At 44.4% G+C, this 22,596-nt stretch overlaps 1 protein-coding gene across 2 annotated transcripts in view; it reads left to right on the top strand.

The window, feature by feature from the left end:
- The window catches only part of STARD3NL (STARD3 N-terminal like), a 367,995-nt gene extending 346,987 nt beyond the window's left edge, over positions 1 to 21,008 (top strand). For both annotated transcript variants that reach the window (XM_069613274.1, XM_069613273.1), the window contains one exon: positions 19,484 to 21,008. The gene's annotated coding sequence lies outside the window, so the exon portion shown is untranslated. The remainder of the gene's footprint in view (positions 1 to 19,483) is intronic.
- The last annotated feature ends 1,588 nt before the right edge of the window (positions 21,009 to 22,596 follow it).

Here is a 22,596-nt window from a genome sequence, read left to right on the forward strand (position 1 = left end):
TGACAGACGATTCGTGCCAGGTTTTAAATAGCTATTGTCATGTGAGCCAAAGGGGTCAATGACTAATCAGACACAGCAAACTTAAGTCAAAGTGATTTATCTCTGAACTTTAACAGTGCAGGTGCAAAATAATAAACGGGGAGGGCATGAAGAAGAACATGTCCAGTGATTTCACACTAAACTTTGCAGTGCAACTGAAAGTTCCAAAATGACTTACCTGCAGCCTTAGAATGTGCCAGACTTCCTTTGTGGGTCAACTGATCATCATAAAGCAAAAATACGTCTTTAAACAAAGTCTCCTGTAACCCATTATCTGGCATTTGCCTTCTTTATGGATTGTCCTCAGCAATCCGGGTGTTCACCGGGACGTTTTTCCCTTTCTTTCTCCTTGTTTCTTGTCTTGTACCAGAGAAAATTCTGGGGGAAATTTGGCTGAGACTCTGTTGTCTTTCAGAGAGAAAATCAAAACATGGCTCTTTGAGATGTACTTCTCTGCTGCATAAACTACACAGTATCATCCTGCTCCCTTACTACTGGGTCATTAGTGGCAGCCAAATATCAAATAGCATCGTTCTTACTAGTCACGTGTCTCTCATACGCCTCCACCTAGATTGCTGGCTTCAGCAGCTCGAGGCGCTCTATCTCTGTGTGGGCCGCCGAACTGAGCGGCTTGTGGGAGCGGGTGCGGTAAGTCCCAGATGTGCACCCGGAAATTGTGGTTGGACAGGAAGGTGGCCAACTACTCTAACACCACCGCTGATGGTTTGTTTACGCTGTGCCTCCTCTTCACCAGCACATTCCGCAGTCCTCTAAATCTCAAGTTCTCTCAACCGTGGGTGCCCTAGCTTCTCTTGAAACCATAAGTTCTCCCTTAATTCTTGCTACAAATGTTTCTCATGTTGTCCTGATTGTTGTTATGCTCTCCACTCCTCCACTCCTTTAAGCCACTCCACACAAGCTCCTCGTCCCTTTCCTCCTGTTCCTTTTACCTTCATAATCACCATATGTCTAAATACCCACTAACTTCCCCAGCTTCTTCAGCCCTTGTTACATCTCCTTGCTTGCAATCATTGTTCTTTGCGTCTTTCTGATCTCTCCCACCTTCTTTGCAACTCTGGGCACCACCGGTCTTCTCAGTGCCCCTCTCCAACCCACAACTGTATGTTGTACCTCCTCCACCCCATGTCCCAATAATCTTCTCTGTCTCATTACTGTCCCTCATGACCTTTTTATCCCTCTCTGCAACACCCATTTCCTCAGTGATGTTCTCGCAATTTCTTCTCCCCTCCAGGCACTACTCTTTGTCACCCCTGCTATATTTGCCTACCAATCTCTCATGCCTTACCAGCGGCCTCCATTCTCTCTGCTCCTCTGCTTGGTCTCTTGGGTCTCTCCTCCTGGTCCTAGGATCCAGTGTGGCCCAGCCTGCTGGACCTCTCTTCCATGATTCAAAACAGCTCCTGCCTTCTACTTCCGGTATCCAGCTCCTACTCCAACCACTTCCCCGCTCAGACTGAGCTCTTGGGTTCATATATGGCTTTAGTCCCGTCTCCGAGCCTCTCTTTGATGACAGGGCCTCAAGTGTGCCAGCTGGGATGGGAATTGGGTATTCGTCCCTGCTGTGGGACTTTGGATTATCCTGTTGTGCCCTCCCCCACCCTTAGATGGTGGTCCTCTTCTGCCACGCCATGGTCCTGTTTTCCAGCCCAATGAACGGCTAGTCCCTCCACTTGGGTGGCCCTCTCTGATTGTCATACCTTGCCCCCTTGGTATATTCCCTTGGCCTATGTGTGCCTGCTGTATGAGAGTGGAGGCGTGGTATGGTGAACTGCTGGCTTGTTGACGCACAAGTTTCCCTTCCTAATTCAGGTCCCCCTTTTTCTCTGTGTGGTTTGCATTCCTGCACCTCCACTGTGGGAGCCGGGAGTGCCGGAGCACCAGACCACCATTACTTTATTAAAGGGCAAGTAGCCATAGAATCACTGGACTCAGTAGAAGTGAAAGTACTGTGCTTTGGGGTTGGGGAGAGACTGATTTCCAACATCCTATAGGTGCTCTGTTTCCCAGGTGTAGGGACTGGGCTCCTTAAAGCGCTCCTGTCTTTAGTTGGCACTATGTGACTGCCCCCTGCCTTGAGATGGGGACTAAGTGGGGGTGGCCAGAGGATCTTCCCCAGAACACCTCACCGGCCACCCTCTGGCCCATCATCTGCTGCTTGGGGAGGCATTGGCCCTCTTGGTTACCCAACTGGTGGTCGTCAGATCGAGGCAGGGGACTTAATCACACAACCTAGAGCCTTGACTGTTTTTTATCTTTTTTTGCAGCAACGGTATTCTAGGGGCATTCTCAGGCCAATCGTCCGTGTGCTTGTGTGTCACCAACTGCTCCTATCCACACAAAACACAAAAACACTCCAGCAATCATTCAAAACGCACATTGTCAAGAAGATGCAAGCAGTGTTGTGCCACCGTGCACTCCTCTGCAAACTGAAGCCTTTCATCCCTGCCACAAGTTTCACAACAGTTTTCTGTGCCACATTCCTCTCCCAGCTGGAAGGTGCCAATGCCCTTCACAGACCCCATCTTGGCTCTTCTGAAAGGCATCCTGAAGGCTGCAGTATTCCCCATCACTTGACTAAGAATATTCAACCATTTCATCCCTTCCTTCAAGGGACTGCACTGACTCACACATACGCACATATTGGTTTTAAGATCACCTGCATCCCCTGAAAAGCATTCACAATAAACACACCACTCTCCTTGGCTGAAAAACTCCCCATTTACGGTGGCCAGGGCATCACCAGGCTGGAAAGAGAACTCTAAGAGAGGAACACACTAGGAATCTTGCCTTTTCTGGCTACACACCCAGTCTCTGTAATGCAAGTTACCCACGCAGAAGAGACTGGCCCCTAGTGCATCCTACACCTCAAGAAGCACTGAAAAGCGGTTTATGGTCATTGCATCGAATTATTACTATCGACAGGCCATTCCATCTATAAAAAAAAGCATCGAATAAAATTGCATCGAATCAATTTTTTTTATGGGGGGGTTCTCCCCCAAGCCCCTGTCTTTTACCCTTTGAACCCATTAAAATTAAACTAAACCCTTTTCCTTTAAAAAACATGCATTTGACGCTTTTTTTTCAATGCAATTTTTTAGATGGAAAGGCATTCGATGGTATTGCTTTCCATGCAAGGACCAGATACCCCGAAGACACGATCGCTCCCCCCACGCCTCCTATCATGCGTGGATCCCAGCTCCTCTTCTATGCCCCCACCGTTACTTGTAACTTCCTGGGTGCAACCCAATGTGTACACCCAGCTAGGTTTGTTCTTATAAATCCTATGCATATATAAAGTCTGAGCTTTTATTCTCGTCAAGTGCGTAGTCTCAAGTAAATCACCTGCTAGAAATTTGAAAATTCAGCTGCAGATAAAGTTGGGTCCCCCCTTACATTGAATCTATACTCAGTAGAATGCATACTAATCAGGCTGCATGTTTTAATTTTAGGCCATTGTAAAACTACAGCACTTTGATTGAAACGCAATTTCAGCGTCCCTTTGTTTACAATAGCAATAATAGGGGCCTCATTCCGAGTAGGGCGGTAAGGGATACCGGGCACCGGTAAGGAGACCGGTGCTGGTAATCCCTTAACGCCCTAGTACGAGGTCCCTTAACGGTTCCCTCCTTTAACGCCTGGTCTGACCAGGCGTTATGGACGGGACCCGTTAAGGGACTTCAGAGCTAATAACGGTACCACAGTTTGCGGTACCGTTATTAGCGCCTTCCCCACTCCCATTGAGCCCTATGGGGGCTCAAATGGGAATGGGGAATGGCTTTTTCAATGGGGACTTACCGGTCCCGCAAAGGTCGGAATACACCGGTAAGTTCCCATTGAACCAGACCGGACACTGTACCGTTAATGGTGGCAGTCATGGCGTAAATAGCTCCATGACTACCACCAACCTCGGAATGAGGCCCTAGGTATTTCCCATTTTAGTTCACATTGAAGAAAAAGACATTGAAAGACAGCATTGATCCCATTTTCAGGTTGAGTGTTCAAATCTCTGCACTACCCAAGGCATGCTCCTGAAGTGCGTAAAAGGGTATGTGAGCTTAAGCTCAGCACGGTACGTCACATTGTGCTCTGTGACATGATAGGGATGGCATACATTATTTGCTCTGTCGGACAGTAAGTAATGCAACATTTTGGATACAGCTAAAACCTTGTGTGTGGGCAATGAGGTTTATGTCTAGCACAACAGCGGGGTGAGGTGCAGTTTGCCAACAGACTTATCCTCAATGGTGAAAAACAAAGATATGTGTTGCAGTGGAAAGGGATGCATTGAATATTGGCCAATGTTCCACGTTACTGTAGATAACTGAGAATATGTTACACATAATGCAACACTGAGGTGACAGCTGTGAGGCTTGGAATATATCATCACCAAAGGCATTCCTCTGGGCAACCCTCCAAGCCTGCCATGATATTACAGAAGGGGAAAGACCATATGCAAATCTGGATTCGTCCCACCCCAAAAGGAGCAGTATAACCCGATCTGCTATGTTACATCCTTTCTACAAAAGTCCACTAGCAACCCCAGACAGTTTTTATCCTCATAGGGCATAGTCAGTAAGGTGGAGTTTGAGTCTCTAAGCATGGCAAGCTCAGGACCGCCATGTGAGGGCATACCCATAAGCTCAGGACCTCCACGTAAGGGCATACCCATCCCCATCCCACTCTGGGCAACAAATGAAACACTGAAGAGGGGTGGCTGGAAGGCTTGGAACGAAGGATGAAATACGTTTGGGGTTACTTGTGGTCTCATGCAAAAGGGATGTGACGTAGCAACTCAGTCTAGACTGCCTCCTCCCTCCCTCCTTCCCAGATGAAGTGCTCCCAACACTGTGCAAAAACCCTATAATCGATTCCCTAAAAAGGCTGTGCTCGGTCACACCTGGAAAGTGGGGTGGTCACCAGGAACGTTGACCACAGAAGGTATTGTAATAGGCTGTCTCCTTCCCAGAATTTTCATTGACACAGATGCCATATGTCGGAGATCTGAGGAGATCTGACCTGTGTGTCGGATTCCACCATAATCCCCTACTGTGCAGTCGTCTACAGAGCCCCTTATGGGGAGGGAAACACGCAAGAGCTTAACCAAGCTAGCAGACACAAGATCTGTTGTACACAAGAACCAACACATTCACATATCCAGGTCATCAACACCCCAGAACCAACTGCCCAGGCATGCCACAACACACCTGGCCTACCACACCCAGGGAATTTGAGTCCCATAATTCGGAACACTCAAAACAAATCAAACCACTGCAGAAATGCTCTGCCACACTTCTTGAATGACCATGGAGAACCAGTCACAAGCAACATTTACCCATGCACACTACCCTCTAAAACCTCTCACCTGCAATGGAAAGCATCAACACTCACACACGTAGGAGCATTATGGGATGCATAGGGACAAGCACAGTCCCACACTTCAAACACTTATCACCACGCTTGCATTCACACAGCACCCACTACTGCACCATGCATATACCCAAGTGCACTAACCCACAGTGGACGGCCGTTGTTGCTGCCATTGGCGCGGCACCATCTTTGAATCGACGTTCTAGAATAATGTAGTCACAGTAAGTTTCCTCTTAGGGGGATACTCTTCTATCAACATCCCAGACATGGACCCACACTGAGCAGATTATATTTGTCTTTATAGAAATCAACCACAGGAGAGTTTGTCTGAGCCCAGACTGCAATTTCTTGTCCTGATGAAGGCCATCCTACTTACAGCCAACAGAATAGGTTAAAGGAGCGCAACATAGTTGTGTAGACTTTTTGTACTGCACAGTGCCTGTCACACACACCCCAGGCACTTATTACTTTATTGTTAAAACCAATACCAATACAGTTCACTTTTTCAATCACAAGGGGATGTGCTTACGAGATACTTGATACTCGGAATATGTACTGTCACTATGATTATGAATTTCACTGTATGTTTCATGTTGGGAATGTTTTGGAGTTCACTTAGCTGTGTTACTTACTGACTGGTACGTGGTACACATGTATTGTCTATGTTATAATTTCCATTAAATTGTTCTTGGGTCCCTGTGGCTTCACCGGGTACACCCTGATTTTCTGGTATAAAAATTCTGTATTAACTGGAGAGATCAGGGCATAGCCAAGAGGATCCCCTTTTTTGTTGCTTTTAGGCCTCCTGCCACTCATGGAAATTGTCTATCACGGTGGTGGGTGAAATTATGTGGGCCAGCCATCACCAAAGGTAGATGACTTTAGTATTGGAAGAGTGGTGCATTACAGCGAAATGCCATCCACCGATGGACAGTTAAGAGACGGATGTGCGTGAGGGTAGTTCAGGGGTGAAAAAAGGGAAAGGGAAAACTAAGTGGGTGTCATCAGCAAAGAGACAGCAGGGGAAGCCGAAGGAAAATATGTGTTTGCTGAGATGTGTGGAACGACCTGCACATGACAGTGCCAGCAATCCTCACAATGGAAGTGTCATGAATCGGACTGCAAACCGACTAAACGCTGCGTGTGTTCCTGTGTTGCCCGCGTGACATTGCATATGTATTGGCATGTACTGATATGATGCGTGTTCATGCTCTGCGATCCAATCAAACTTATATGAAGGGTAGGTTTGTCATTACGAATGTCATTGGGTAATCAATAATGTGCAAATGTCCCAAGTGCAAGTAGATGCAAAATCAAACTCTGATTCCATATTTTCCATGTAGCCTATGTGCCTAAATGATAACAATCACTGCAGATGTGCACTGCAACTGGTCACCATAGCGAAATCATGTTACATTTGTGCATCGATTCATAGAGAAGTTAACATCGTCTGCCCTTCTCAAACTTTTGCCAGACATCCTGAAGCTCTGGAAGCTGCTCAAGACCTTCCTTTTCTCCTCTGCTTTCTCTCTCCCTCCCCTGCCGACCTACCTGTCTGCTGCGCCGACTGGTCGCTGGGCTACCCCCAAAGTCTCACTGGGTACCAAGCTCCTCCTTGATCAGTCTCCCCTGCACTGCCTCCGGGCCAACCGTGCACATGGGGGCTGTAACTGTAACCTCTACCGCCACCTGCCTCCCTGCACTTACCTGCGCTGCCCTGGCTGCACTCACTCAGAGTAAGGCTGCCCTGATTGCACTTCCCCTTTCCCTGTACTTCCTCCTCCACCTCCCTATTGCATTTGTCGCGCTGTCGCACTTCCAAGATCTGAATGACACAAGGCCCAGTAAAATCGTATGTCTTGTCTTCCCTCTGTCTCCCCCCTAATCCCCCACTTTTCTTGTCGCGCCTAGAAACACTTGTGTACAGACACGTTATAAATGACTGATCGTATCATATCACAGTATCCTTTCTTCCCCCTGAGGCATCCACAAGGGAAAATGTTCCTGCAAATTGTTTTCAACATAACCAAAGGCCTGCTAAAGAAGCAACTTTTCTTAGTCAGTGGTTATTTGCGGAAGTGGTGTATTGGTGTTCCCTCGGTTATTAAGCAAAATGTCTTTTCGATTGAGGAAGCTGCTTTTTATTGAATGAACATACGCTGACATCGGCACTGCGAGTCTTGGAAGACTCTTGCCAGAAGAATCCGCGCTCGCTTCCTGGAGGAGGCGGAGCGCATCGGCGCTCACGTGTGCCGTCAAGTGACCTCTTCTCCACTTGAAGTCACAGCCTCAACCGCCCGAGCGGCGCATCTTTTCGATTGAGGAAGCTGCTTTTTATTGAATGAACATACGCTGACATCGGCACTGCGAGTCTTGGAAGACTCTTGCCAGGAGAATCCGCGCTCGCTTCCTGGAGGAGGCGGAGTGCATCGGCGCTCACGTGTGCAGTCACGTGACCACTTCTCTACTTGAAGTCACAGCCACAACCGCCCGAGCGGCGCGTCTTTTCGATTGAGGAAGCTGCTTTTTATTGAATGAACATACGCTGACATCGGCACTGCGAGTCTTGGAAGACTCTTGCCAGGAGAATCCGCGCTCGCTTCCTGGAGGAGGCGGAGTGCATCGGCGCTCACGTGTGCAGTCACGTGACCTCTTCTCCACTTGAAGTCACAGCTACAACCACCCTTGCGGCGTTAAGCCCGGCTGCGGAGTAAAGGGCGGCGCATTCTTCGGCGGCACAAACTGTTTTGCTGCTGTTTGGCGCTGGGTCCTGGTCCTGTCTTGGCACCTACTGGATCTGCTGTTTAAGCTTAGATCTCGGCCTCTGGTCACTTTCAACTGCAGTTTGTGCGCAGAGTGGTGCGGCATCACAAATAGCATGACCGCACAATCGGGATCAGGGGGCCAGGTGGGGCCACAAACAAGACGAAAGACCATACAACAACGGCGGATGCAGAATCCATGGACAGCTTTAAAAGCAGACTCTGGCCTAGAGACATCCAAGGTAAGCTCAAAATCAAGAAAAAGTGTATCTAAGCAATTAGTGGATCCTTGTCTACAATCCGAACCCATTGAGCACATTGTTCTATCAGTAGACTGTACAACCCCCTTGATAATCACTAAAGATTTGGAATATTTACGCAAAGCGTCTGTACATTTATCTACTGTTGAAGCTGGGGCAGATGTTGGGGACAGAGATGAAACTACATCAACTAGCTTTCTTGCCCCGTCTGATGAAATAGAAACCTTAAATAGTCTTCCGACACACGTATCGGCTGATTTAAACATCGCCGATAACTCTTTTGTTGCTCCTGTAGTTTTTGATGTTGCGCAAAAATATTCAAATAATTCTGGAGATCCTAGTAGATCCAATAGTGCACCAGATAATGTCGGTGAAGTTGAAGTGACAACTACCTCTGACGCTACGGATGTTGTGGCTGTCCCCTTTGTCACTCCACTACAAAAACCACTATTAACTCTGCTCAACCTACCTTTACTCGACCGGAGTGCTCTAGGAATAGTTTCACCACTTCCAATTCACTCTGAAATAGTAGATGTTTTTTTTACTGCCCACGGATGCAGAATTAATGGAAGCTTCCCAAGATGAGGATATAAATGAAGTAACAAAATGTACAGTAGCACCAGAAACGATTACTCATTCGGTTGATAATGATGACACAATTTTGGCTGGCTCCTCGTCAGTGATTAACATGACTAAAAAAAACCTTCTACATTTGAACACGAAAGATCAGTTTCAAATACCTACACGAGTGGTCAATGCAAAAACAACTACACAAATATCACCACAAAGCATTTCTAGGCACTCACGGTTTCGATTTGATGAAGCTGATGTAACGCAACGATCGAGCCGTTTCTCATTAGGACGAGAAAATTAAAGTTCTCAAGCGAATTCATCTTGCAACGTCCATAACCTTGATGTAGAAACATCAAAAATATCTCGAGAGAAACACAATGTCGCTCTGATGGAGAAATGCCATATTACTGGCCCACTCTTACAAGAAAATTGCTATTTACATGATGAATTGGAGCGAGATACGAATACATCTACAACCAAATTAAGAACTCACATGAGAACTTCAAAGAGCTCACCAAGAAAGAGTGGATCGCGACTGAATCAATTGCAATCTTTACAAGTTCCTGTGACGAACGAATTTGGGAACTTGTCAACAACAAATAATTCCAATTCAGAATCAACAAACAATCTACACACATGTTCAGCAGATAAGGCTGGTACTGAGTCGAAACCAAGTCTTTCCTCGGCAGCAGCTATGCAGATATATAACAATGTATTAGCGGCCTCGTCTGCAGCTCTTCTGCCATTTTTGAAGATGTATGAGTCTCTTCATGAAGCCCACAAAGATCAGACCTTACTCATAATATCATTAAAGGAAAAGATGGATAGTTTTGACTCGGCCACAAATTTTCTGCAAGCTCAGTTGACTCAGGAAGCTGAACGTACACTGCGTTGGCAAGAGCAGCTAAGCAATCTTGCCGCACGCCATTATTGTCAGAATGACTCTTTATCTGATGGCTTGCTTGATACCGTGAAATGGAAGCGCCACTCTTCCACATTGATGAACTCTAAAATCGAGTCACATAAAAACGCATTAACCATTGCAGGAAAACGTGATGCAGTATCGAAAATAACATCAACAAACTCAACTGAAGGTGTGAATAAATCATATGAGCAGTCTTCAAATGGAACAGACGTGGAAATGACGTCTATGACGATTCCTCAAACTATACTGTGCCCTGATGCGGACTTGCCAGCAAATAATATAAATCTTGATATTTGCTGAACTGTTCCCGCTCCGGCACAAATAATGAGCCAACAAATGGAAGATAAAACCAAAAGTGCAGTCTCCCTGATGCCCTCGATGTCTTTTGGAATTTTCCAAGGATCAGCCAAGTCAATCGAGACTACAACAAAGAATGGCGACTGCACACTAAATCGGCAAAACCAGCGCAAATCAGCGCAAGGAAAAAGGAGGCCTGTCACTAACAAGGATGTACAGTCTCGGAAATCACGAAATTTTATTTGAAATGTACCCGCAGATACCAGGTTGGGCTTGTTCAATCGCTCCGAGCCATCTAAATCAAGTGTTCCTAATACTATACATGCTGAAGTGAATCCTAATAAGGACCCTGTGCGATTTGTAGCTCCCTCTAGCAATCGTCAAAGAGTGGACTCAGGACCGGAAAGTATCAGAAGTCACTCTTCAGGTTCCTCGATCAACATTTGTGATCTGTCTACATACTCGGATGACACATTAAGTGATCGACCAACTTTAAATCCATGTATGGCTCTTGAAACCCCACGTGTTCCTCCACCACAAATTCTAACATCTGAGTTGCAAAAAGATAGGAGTTCTGAATACAGATCAACGGTGATTGAGAAAAGTTCGAAAAATATACCATCACTTTTGAACCCTAAACAAACAAGAACTCAAAACAATAAACACGTTCATTACCTCTCTCGTGCTTCCACATCCTTGAAATCAGACAACAAATCCTCAAACTATAAATTGAGACTGCAAAATCTCCATCAAGAGGATGATTTGAATTTAAACCGCAATAATGTGATGAAATTATTTTCTTGCATTCCATCACTTCGAACAATCACATCTGACGATATAAAAATTGTGGAGTACGTAACTGAGCGGTGTTGTGACCAAGTGCTCCTGCACATTTCCTCAGCTGTTCGTAATACTATCCTGAATGCCTCTGACGAACTGTTGATGTTTGGATTTGATATATCGGTTGAACCAATTAGTTCTGGTTCAGAGACTCCTATGACCAGTTTGAAGAGTACCTCTCATAAAAATTCAGAACAAAGATGTGCTAATCTACGTCGAGCAATGCAAATTCCAGGCTCCCAAAGATCATGCACAAAGAAGACCATCAAATACAAAACACAAAACAACAAAAATGCTTGGCACTAGCCACCAGCAATTGAAAATGAAAGTATTCGGGAATTTCTGTCCTGGAATACGAGAGGATTTAACCGATTTGATGTCGAGATAAAAAAGGCTTTCGCCATCTGCCTGCAAGAGACATGGTTAAGCGATCCACCAGCTAGAGACGGTTTTGTGATTCTCTTAAACCCCAGCTATTAAAAACACAAAGGGGCGTCCTTCCTCTGAATTGTTGATGATGATTAGGATAAACACGTGGTGGCGGCTCATCGACTCATTTAGTCCTAATCCATTTGTGCAAGGAGCCTTACTTCAAACATATAACAAAAATATGAACATAAGGAAGCACCTGCTTATCCTAAATGGATATTGGAACCCGAAAAAAATCAGCACAAAATCGTTTCTGGATTCAATAAAACATCTTATTGACAAAGCAATATTGAATTATAAGAACGTTTCAATAATCTGCGCTGGAGACTTAAATTGTACGTGGTTCAAATACGACCAAGTTAACCAGGTGTTTAAACTATCACCAAACAATGAAGTAAGTAGTCGAGCGCACTGTTGGAGCCACGTATTAGGAAATCGCAACTGTAAAATGGTAAACGGTCATGTGCCAGGTGATCAACCGCCAAAGCAAACGTGGTCGGATAATAATGCACAATCAATCATGGACTTTTTTTGGGTTTCCCAAAATCTATTTGAAAAGGATTTGTCACTGTTAATATCTCCTATGTCAAGTAGTGACCATAACTTGTTGCGGTTGGCCTGTCCAGTGGAATGGAAAAATGAAACAAGAATACATGATATATCACTTTCTGTGAATGCTGGTGGAAATCGCCTTAGGATAAATAGTTCCAAAATACAAAAACTAAATCAGAAGCTTCTTTATGACAAATCAATGTCGGTTGATTATGTTCCCTTGCTTTCGGATTTCGTCATTGAAAGAGCCTCTAATTCGGTTATGGGACAAACACATAAACATCTGTCATCAACATTATTGACGCTAGCAAAAAAGGCCATGCGACGTGATGTGAGGAAATTGAAAAAATCATGTATTGCAATAGAATCCATCAAAATTGCAATTAAAAAGCGTCGACAATTGTATCGGAATTGGTTAAAATCCCAAAAAATTATTATTGAGCAAGACAAAGCAGAGCTATTAATGAAACAGTTAGTCCAGAAAAATTCTCGAGAAATCTGGGCAATCCTGAACACAGGAAACTCAAAACATCACTCTGCTTTGTCAAATGGGATCGATGCGTTACAATGGGAACTTCATTTTGCTAAAATCTTCAGAAATTCACAGCATGAAGAAATAAGACCTGCTGAACATAATTTGTCATCATGGGATATGCAAATCTCAGCCGAAGATATAAAAGCAGTAATACGGACCCTGAAAAATTCACATGCCGCTGGTCCAGATTTAATAACCAATGTAATGTTGAAAAAACATGAAGATGAATGGGCAATGTTCATGGAATTATTGTTCCTACGATTATCAGTAACAATGACGATTCCGGTCTCTTGGCGCGAAGCAATAATAGTTCCCATTTATAAAAAGGGAAATCGGGCAGATCCAACTAACTATCGCCCGATTGCCCTGTCAGATACTATTGGGAAAATATTTTCTTCCTTTTTACGCCAGAAGCTGGTACAATGGTCTGTAATGGAACAAATTCCGGACATACGGCAAACAGGTTTTACCAAAGGAGTTGGTGTTGAGGTGAATCTCCTATTAATGACTATTCTGAAAGTTGAAAGTTTAAGAACTAAATCACGATTGTATGTAGCTTTCATTGATCTACGGGGTGCTTTTGATAGCATCAATCGATCAAAATTGTGGCTAAAATTGGAAAATTGGAAATGTCCCAGTAACTTAATTGAACCTATAAGAGCGTTATATTCAAATACCGTCATCAGCATAAGATTGAATAACCAAGGCACCTTATCTAATCAGATAGCTACAAATATGGGCGTGAAACAAGGCTGCCCATTGGCTGACGAGTTATTCAAACTGTTTATTGCTGATATTCCAGCACATCGTAAAAATTTAAGATGTTTTCCGCCTATCTTAAATAATACAGAAATCGGATGCATCATTTACGCTGATGACTTGGTTCTCTTAGATAAGACCCCGATAGGTTTACAAAGGCAAATAACAAATCTACATGACTATCTAAATAAAAATGATTTGGTATTAAATACTGAAAAAACCAAGATAATCATCATTGGTAGGACAAATACCAAAAATAAAAATCAATTTAGATGGAAAATTGATAATAAACATCTGGATGTGGTAGACTCAATAAGATACCTGGGAATCTCATTTAACAATTCATTGTGTGAACAGCATTGGAAAAGTGACATGACGAATCGAATGATTCAGTTTAGTATTCAAGCTTAGTTGCTGTATAAAACATATGGAAAATTTACCTTAACCCCCGTACTGACATTTTATACCCAAAAAAGTAGTTCCAGCTATAACTTTTGGGTCTGATGCGGGATGGAACATTGACATCACCTTTTGGAATAAATTAGAAGGCATCTTTTGGCGGCGAGTTCTGATGCTACCGGCGTATATCTCAATGAAGCAGCTAAGATATGAACTTTCTTTGAATTCTCTTCATGCATGTGTCATGTGGAAATCTTTGATGGCTCTGCGGAAAATGATTTCGACGCCAATTCCACCAGCTTATCAAGTTTTCTCCTCCAGACCAGGCACAGGAAAATGAAAACTCCTGGAAGAGTGGAAACAATGTATGGAACAGATCCTAATACATGGCGATCTAACAGTAGAAGCTTTGGTAATGAGACCACAAGCCGTGAAAAATAACTTTGAACTTTCATGTTGGATTCAAAATAATGACGAAGGTCTAAGGATGCCAACGACTTTAGACTCCGGGTTGGGAGCACATAAGTTAGGTGTACCATGCCGCTACCTAACAAATTGTCCTTCCCGACATCATCGTGAGTAATTTTTACGTATTCGTCTAAATTCAATAAAAACCAAGGCGATGATGTGGCTTCGTCATTCAAAAGAAGTAAATGACAATAAGTGTCGCTTCTGCCTGAAAGAAACTGAATCTTTGGAACATTTACTTACCAAATGTACTCAGATCATACAAAAACAGACTCTGCACTTGGGAAACTTCAGTCCAGTGAACTTTGAATCTCGGGACTGGTGGTCATATGCAATGGCTGGCAGTTCAGTGAAATTAAGCTGCGCTGTGGTAGATTTTATAGACTCTTTAGAGCTGGAGGCTTTTATATGATCATTGATCGAAAACTTGTTGTCTTCCTTGTTTTCCTTTAGACAAGTTGCTGAAGTGTCATTGATAATACTAAATTGAATGTCAAGTGAGGAAACCAACAAAACTTTTATGTTGTAACAAAAGTCTGATGCCACAGTGTGAGCACTGAGGCAATCGAGTCTGAAGTTTCAAATAAAAAAAAAAAAGAAGCAACGTTTCACCATTCAGTCCAACTGCACCTGCCAAATTCAGTCATCACCCTCACACCATTGTATCCCACTCACCTTTTCTCAAAATGATTGGCAATAAGCGGACATGTTCAGCGGCCCATATTGTCAGAATCGGAAACTACCACCCCCGAAAGCTCCTCACCTGACTCCTTAGAGGAATCCTCCTGGGTAGATGTCTTTGGTCTTCTTCTCCCCTCCTTCTTGATCTCCTGCGGGTCTTCGTCCGTCTTGGTGTTCTTCCTTCCCTTTTTGTCCTTCTTGCGCTCGTAGAGATAGGGACGAGCTCCGCTTGAGGCCACCCTGACAGTGGTAGGAACAAGCTGTCAGGTGGACCCAGGGGAGCCAGTCCCGTAATGCCAGGGAAAAAGCCAGTGACGGCAGAAAAAACCCTGTTAGATGGCGAGTCCTTGCTGGCAGGGAGTGCGCTGGAAGTGGAGGAGGCCGGTGTATGGTATACAGTAACAGTACTTGAATCCAAGTAGTACCGGACGAGGTAGACTGATGTCGAAAAGGATTGGAAGAGAGTCCACTGCGATCCAAGGAAGGCGAAGGCGGAGGCTGCACACGAGCAGTTAGGAGGGAAGGTAAGGCTATAATGCGGGTAAGAGTGAGAGAGGGAGAAAGAGAGAGCTGGTACAGGAGAGCGAGAGAGAGTGGAGAATGAGAGCAAACAGAAGCGGGAGCGAGCAAGGAGGGGAGAGAGAGAATAATAGTAAGGGAGAGCGAGCGGGAGCAAAAGCGGGTGAACAAGAGTAAGGAATCAAGCGCCAGGGAGCGAGAGAGAGCAAGCCGGAGAGAAATAGCGAAGGGGCGCGAAGGAAAGCTTTACAGTACGGAACCTCGTACAAAAGGAAAGAGCCGAGAAACAGGGAAAGCCGAAGCGGGCTGAGTACTAGGTAGAAAAGTGTCAAAGGACCAAGCTCAAGGAGCGGCACTGCAGGCGAAGTAGCGAAAGGCTGACAATGCGAGTTGCAACACACAGCGTTGTGGGTGTGGCTACCTTTTAAAGGAAAAGGACCAAAAAGACTAGAACGGTAAGGACCGCAAGGTGCCTAAGTAAGCCTCCATCTTTTCCACAGTGTCCAGGGTCGCGTTGTGACACATATTTCCAGCTTCTTGAGAAGGATTATGGGTTCTGCACATATGCTCCTGTCAAAAGCTTCCACCACTATTCCTGAAGCAGTGGTCTTTCTGAAACATGCAAGAGTTTGGATTCACATGGGCCTGTTGTTTTACTTTGAAACTCCTTGCTCTCCATACAGTTTTCCAGAAAACGGGACTGTTGTCTGTGACGTGTTTGTTTTCAAGTAATTTGCCATCGCTTTGGTTCTGTAGTGTACCAGAAAAACCTTGAGTTGTATTAATCCAGAGAGATGTTTAGATATAAACGTTTCTAGGGTCTTGGGGTTTATCTGAAACTGAACTGTGAACTCTCCTCTGGAAATAATCTAGCTAATACTGTCAGGATGGGTGAAATAATACAGTCTCAGGATTGTGGCCAGAGGATTTCTATAGTTGAAATGTGAACTGCTCCCTCCTTGAGGGAAAGCTTTCCTGGGACTATATTCAGTTTGTTCTCCCTATCAAAAAAAGAAAAGGGTTTCAGATATATGCCTGTGGGGCTGAGGAGGTGTTTTTGTTTAAATGGGTACGCTGTGTTCTTCTGGGAGTATCCTAAGTAAAAAGGTGTCGCGTTGGACAAACTGTCAATGTTTTATCACTAGGGGAGACATTGGTCTTCCTCTAAACTGAACAGCACCCAGGATATAGTGCTATGAAACCCTCTTGTTTCAAGCTGAGTCACATGGGCATAGCACCCAACTGCTTCTTTGCCACACATGCTCTTTAATGAAATAAAGTGCCAAGCTCGCTATTTACAGTCCAACTAAGGTGCTAGTGCCTGGGCCACTTCTTCCGGATTCTGGCTTGTAGTGTGCCAGGGATATAGTGCCCTGGCCAGACTAGATAAGGGAAACAGTGTCCTCCTCACTCTCATTAAGGTATATAGTGCTCTTCCTACACTGAATAAGGGGTATTGTGCCCTTCTCGCTTTCTTGGTAAGGTAATTTGTTCCCTTTGCGTCTGTAAGCAGTGTCCTCCTTTTCAGGTAACTAAGTGGATCTAGCCTCTATGACCCCATCCTCAGTTTTCACCATAGCTGTTGTGATATCTGATGACCTCAAAGAGGTCCTTCTAGGGATGGCTTCTGGTCTTCGGCTTTCTCCTCCTATGGATGCTAATGACTCTGGTGGGGCTGCTTCTCCTCTCGGCCCTCTTGACACCACTCTGCTCCCGTCTCATCCTCTGGGCTACGTATGCTCCCCTCTTCCTCGTACCCACCCCCTCCCCATTCCCCACCCACCAAGGATTGGTTGACTGTATCTCCTGTCTGGGGCCTTTGGATTGATTAATCACATCCTCCTCTTTGTTTACCTCTCCTTTTGCAGGTCTGCAGTGCTACAAGCCTTCAAGTAGCCTGAAGGTCATGTTAAATTGAAGCTGTAGGCCTCCGTTGCTGCTGTCGCCGCCACCCTCTCCATCTTCGGCCTCAGCTCCCTGTGGCTCTCTCCGGTCCACCTTGTCACTCGCCGTCTTCTTTCTTCATGTGTGTGAGATTGACTCGAGGGGCGACCCCCAGATCCCCAGTGGAGACCCGCACGCTTAAGCAGCCACTGCCTTTTTGGTTCTTCTTTCCTGGCTGTTTTGGCTCTTCTCGGTGTCGGCCTCTGCAACCCTACCTGGCATACCTTTTCCCACGGGATGCACATTCCAGCAGCACCTTCAGGAAAACTCTGACGAGGTCAATTGAGCCATCCATTTCTCCAGGGCGTGGGACCGCTATGGCCAAAAGGTTTCCAGTATTTCCAAATTCCCTGAGATCCCAACCATGGATTACCTTCCCTGGTATTCCCATACAGGCACCAGGCACTCCCCATAAAATTAAGATTTCATGTTGCACCCCAGGTCTCTGGTTCAGCGATCACCTCGCTCAGGTCCAGGCCTTTGGGTAAGTCACACCAGTAGCAATGCCCTGGTCGGTCCGCTTTCCCCGAATACAGTATGCCCTCCTCGCTTTGGTTCATCGTCCGAGATACTACGCCTCTCAGTAACAATTCATTACATTCTGAGAACTCTTTACACTTTTTTATTGTTGTTTTAATATTACTTATAGTCTTATAGTATGTAGTCTAGCTTGGTTACAAAGACAAACAAACTTCAAACAGAAGGTTTTTACAAGGGGAAAAATGCACACAGGGTTTTGAAGTGTGTTTTAATAGTATGTTTTAATTATGTTTAATAGTATGTCATATGGCTCATTTATTTATGCTTATTCATGCTTAGTGTTGTAAAAATGCGAGCTCCTTCAGAAGACGTAGGGCCACAGGTGCAAAAGAAACTTGAGAGTTCTCCTTTGTTAGATAATACAATCAATTAGCTAAGAATAGAATTAGGGAGCACCCACCAGCTCATCCATCTGCCAGCCAGATCTTAATAGACATTTATAGAACACTCACAGTGTCCAATCCCAGTTCCATCCTGCAGAACAGTGCATCACTTTCATGACCAACTACGTCATTTGCAAAGCTATTGCTTTGCATGCGCCTTCTTACCGAGCCGACAAGGCTGTGGTGTTTCCCTTTTAAGAACATGTCTTGCCCCTTTAATGATGTGTTATGACAACCTCATGACTGGCTGGAAATGAAAGGAGCTTCCACATGCACGTGCTTGAGAACGGCGGCAGACTCCATGTAATGGCACTGTCTCTCTGAGTCTCATTTCGTAGGGTCTGCAGGCTTACACCGTGTGATCACGGTCCTGCTGCTCTGGGTCCCCCCAGATCAGCATGTGTAGCCTGGCTACCCCCAGGCCACTGTCCCTCTATGTGATCGCAGAGCAGCTGCTTATCCGGCAGCTGAGGTCTTGCTGTGTAACCACGGCCCACAGGGTGATCCCTGTAATTGTGTGTGTCTGCTGGGTGCCCCCAGTAGCCCTCGGGTTGGCCCGTATGCCTGTAAGCCAGCCCACAACTGTGCCTGCAACTGAGTATGCTGGGTGCCCCCAGCGATGGTACAACTGGCCTGCGTGACCGCAGGTCCAGTCATAACAAAGGCCATCTCTGGTGGCCAGTGCTCCACAGGGAGCGAGGACCTGACCAGATTAGAGCTACAAAAATGCCAAAAAGTAAAAATAAGTTAACGGGCGTTCTCGATGTACGCCCTAGGCTGTGCAGTGTCATTCCCCTCTACTTCAGACTCTCACCTGCCCATATGCAATTCAGAAAGGAGCTCAAGACCCTCCTCTTCAAGGTGCACTTTCTTCACCAACTGGATACACCCTGAACCATCCTTCTGTCCGACACCACATCGCCCCCAAGTATTGCTCCTGTTACTTAACTTCATGTAGCACAGCCCTGTTGTATCTTGTGCACCCTTACCTGTGTTCCTTTGAACACATTTTTGTACAGCTCTCCACTGCTTCTTTGAGCAAGATGCACACTCACTAAATTACGCAAACAGAACAAATTTACAGTACAACATTTAGCTAGCAATTCATATTCAACTTATTTCCGCTCTGAATAATGTGTATCCATTTTTACATATCCTATTCAACAACGTTTCTTTTCTATTTCTTACAGAGCAAAGAATTGGAGGGCTGGCCTTCTCAGTTTTAAATCACAACCATAATGGTTGCATCTTCAAATCAATACTTTGGAACATTTACTAACAGCAAATGTATGTATTTTATTTATTGGATAAGAAGAGGGCTATTACCACTTGCTATCATGCATACTTGTCGAGATTCAATGCGTCAACCTTGGCACTTACCATGCAGCGTCGACCCTGAAGTTGATTGGCCAGTGAACGAGTTCGACGACTGATTGGGCAGTGAACAAGTTCATCGAAGACTCTTCTGTTGTCTGTGAAACTTCATCATGGCCAAAGAGATGCATCAGGGACTGTCGGCCCGGGGATTATTATTTTGTGCTTCATAGGTTTGCTGCTTCTGACATCAAAAGTATATTACATTTGCTTATCAGTAATGCCCTGAAACATGAACACTTTACCATGCATCACTAATGTACTAATGTGATAGGGTTTTGTGTGCCTTGTGGGTAAGAGGACCCCCTTGCTGTGTCTTAAAGCACTCTATTCAGGAGCAGCAGAAAAGGAGCAGTCTGATTATGATGAATGCGATGCTTAGGATGGTTGCGATCAGACGTTAGAGGTGAGATGATCACGCTCCTCCAGCCGCCCAGACTCGACCTTTATGGCAATAGCGTAAATGCCCAAAGGGCCAACCCAACAGGCTGGTGAGGGCCTGTTTTGGGATCCAATTAGGAACCGGTTTTTAATACAGTGGACTGTGCATTTAGTATGTATGTCCGATGGGGCTGGCCAGTGTGCTTTAAAGTGCACCATATGACACAATTTTTGCCTATGATGCGCCTTCCAGGTTCTGCTTGAATAGTATGTCATGAAAAATCACAAGTTGCGATATTCAAAAATAAGTCACTTTTCTTTCTGTGCACATGCGATCTTCTGTCGCAGTCCAGCCCTGGTAGGTGATGGTTGTAACCACTATTGTCCCTGTATGTGGTTCTTGCACTTTAATTCATTGTGATATACCTTCCGTAGAACCCTGGATAATGTACCCAGGGTTCATGACCCAGGGTCTTAAACCCTGGATCATGAACATTTCATCTGACTATATACGAGACTACTGAGCAGTTAGCAGAGATGCTCACTATATGACTGTGACTAAAGTACGCGCCTTCAGGACAGGCCAAATGCTGAAATGTTTTGTTTGAGTGAGCGGTGGGGAGGCCAGCAGAACTTCCAGTGAGCACAGTGACAGGTCCTGCATGCTATATATGAAGGACAGCTCTTCGAACGAGACGATGGCAGAAAATATCACTTTGAGTTTTATTTCACATGGTCGAATTTTGTGATTGATCTGCAATAGTTCCCTACTGCCAGGTATTCTTCATCGATTTGCTAAGTTCATAATTCCGATTACCACAGTGAATAATTCTCAGTTATTCACATAATCGAATAATTAATGTAATTAATTGTGATGCAGTTTAATGTTGTGTACTTGCTTTTTTGAAACTATTAATGTCATATATAAACGCCCATAAAATAAAGTCACGTCAGAAGGCTCGCATAGTATCCGCACATTGTCTTCCAGATTAGCCGTGTATTTCGAAGATGCAGTTTATTTTGTGGTGGGAGAGCTCAATGATATCAGATTGGTGGATGGGATAACATGCTTCATGAAATAACTGTATACCAGGGTCTATCCCCTTCCAATCCAAACCCAAGATCAGTTTAATAAAAGCAAGGCAGACATTCCTTTGCCCTCTCTTCCTGTAGCTCTCCTGACCGTCTGACTGCTAAGCTCCACTTTCATGTCAGGCGTGTGCCAGCCCTGTCAGGGGTGGGTTGTTTGTGGGAGTGGCCCTTCTAGTGGCTAGGTTTAGGTTTGTATTAATATACTTATAGCCAGAAGGCTAGAAGGCCAGAAGGCTGTGTATATACAACAAATATTACATAACAATGACAACACAAAATCTAAAAAGGTTACAATTGCTCAATACACTATTAGTGTCCACAGTATTACCAATAAGGAGGATCACAGTTTAGAAGTAAATATCATCTTTTAAAATTCTCTTTGAATGGTGCAATAAAACAATGGTTCATATTTCTAAAACCTTAAAATGTTCTATAGTACAGAGTGAACACTACTACAAATGAATTCTAATGTTCTCTGTAGTTAACACAGTATTAGACGAGGATTGCAAATTCTAAAAACAATTACAAATATCCACAATCAGTAAATAAAATAAAAACATAATAAATGAGGTTGCAATCGTCGCCATTCATAAAATGTTTCCATATGTTGGAAAGATTGTTTATATATACCATATTATCAAAAGATTTGAGATATTTCAATCGCAGTTCCAACAAACTATCACAATGTAACATCAAATGTCCAAGGGACTCTGTTACCTCATTACCGCATAAGCGGCGGCACATTCTCATGGATCTGGACAAACCTAACTGCAGCTTTTGTTTCCAAAGCTTCACTATTATTAAATTTCATCAACAGATAGAAGCAAAATGTTTTAGGGCTAGGATAGGCCATAATGTATTTTGGTTTTAATTCACGTTCAAGCCTATATTGACAGTAAAAACCACTTTGGGATTTCGTCGCTAATTATATAATACAACACTCGTGGCCGGCTAACACCAGCTTCTTCTTTAGCCAACCTTTGAACTGGCGATGAAACTTGTATTCTGAATTTTGGACAAAACCAACAGCGCATTTTGTGTACATAGTTTGAATTTTGCCAAGTGTACCCATCGCTTTACTATTCTCAATTTGCTCAAAAGTCTCCATGTATGAAACAACAATTGTATCGTTTTCTAAGTTGGTAAGATTTGCATAACACATAACAAGTCTTCTAATAAATTCAAACTCAATGCACTTCACATCAAACTCAAGATATATTCAGCGGGTATGCATTTGGGACCCGCAAACGCTTACGCAACAACATAGCTTCAAGTTTCCTCATGTTTGTGACCTGTTTGTCTCCCCAGATTTCAATGGCGTAAATGACCATCGCACACATGTTTACTGTATACAACATTAAGACAGTATGAGCTGAATAGCCATTGTTTCTCCCAATCAAGGCACTGATCGCACTGGGCGATACTCTCATCTTAATTTGACGTCTACTATGACGCC

Source organism: Ambystoma mexicanum, chromosome 5p, assembly GCF_040938575.1.
Source record: "Ambystoma mexicanum isolate Mex_15411 chromosome 5p, UKY_AmexF1_1, whole genome shotgun sequence".
NCBI classification, from domain to species: Eukaryota; Metazoa; Chordata; class Amphibia; order Caudata; family Ambystomatidae; genus Ambystoma; species Ambystoma mexicanum.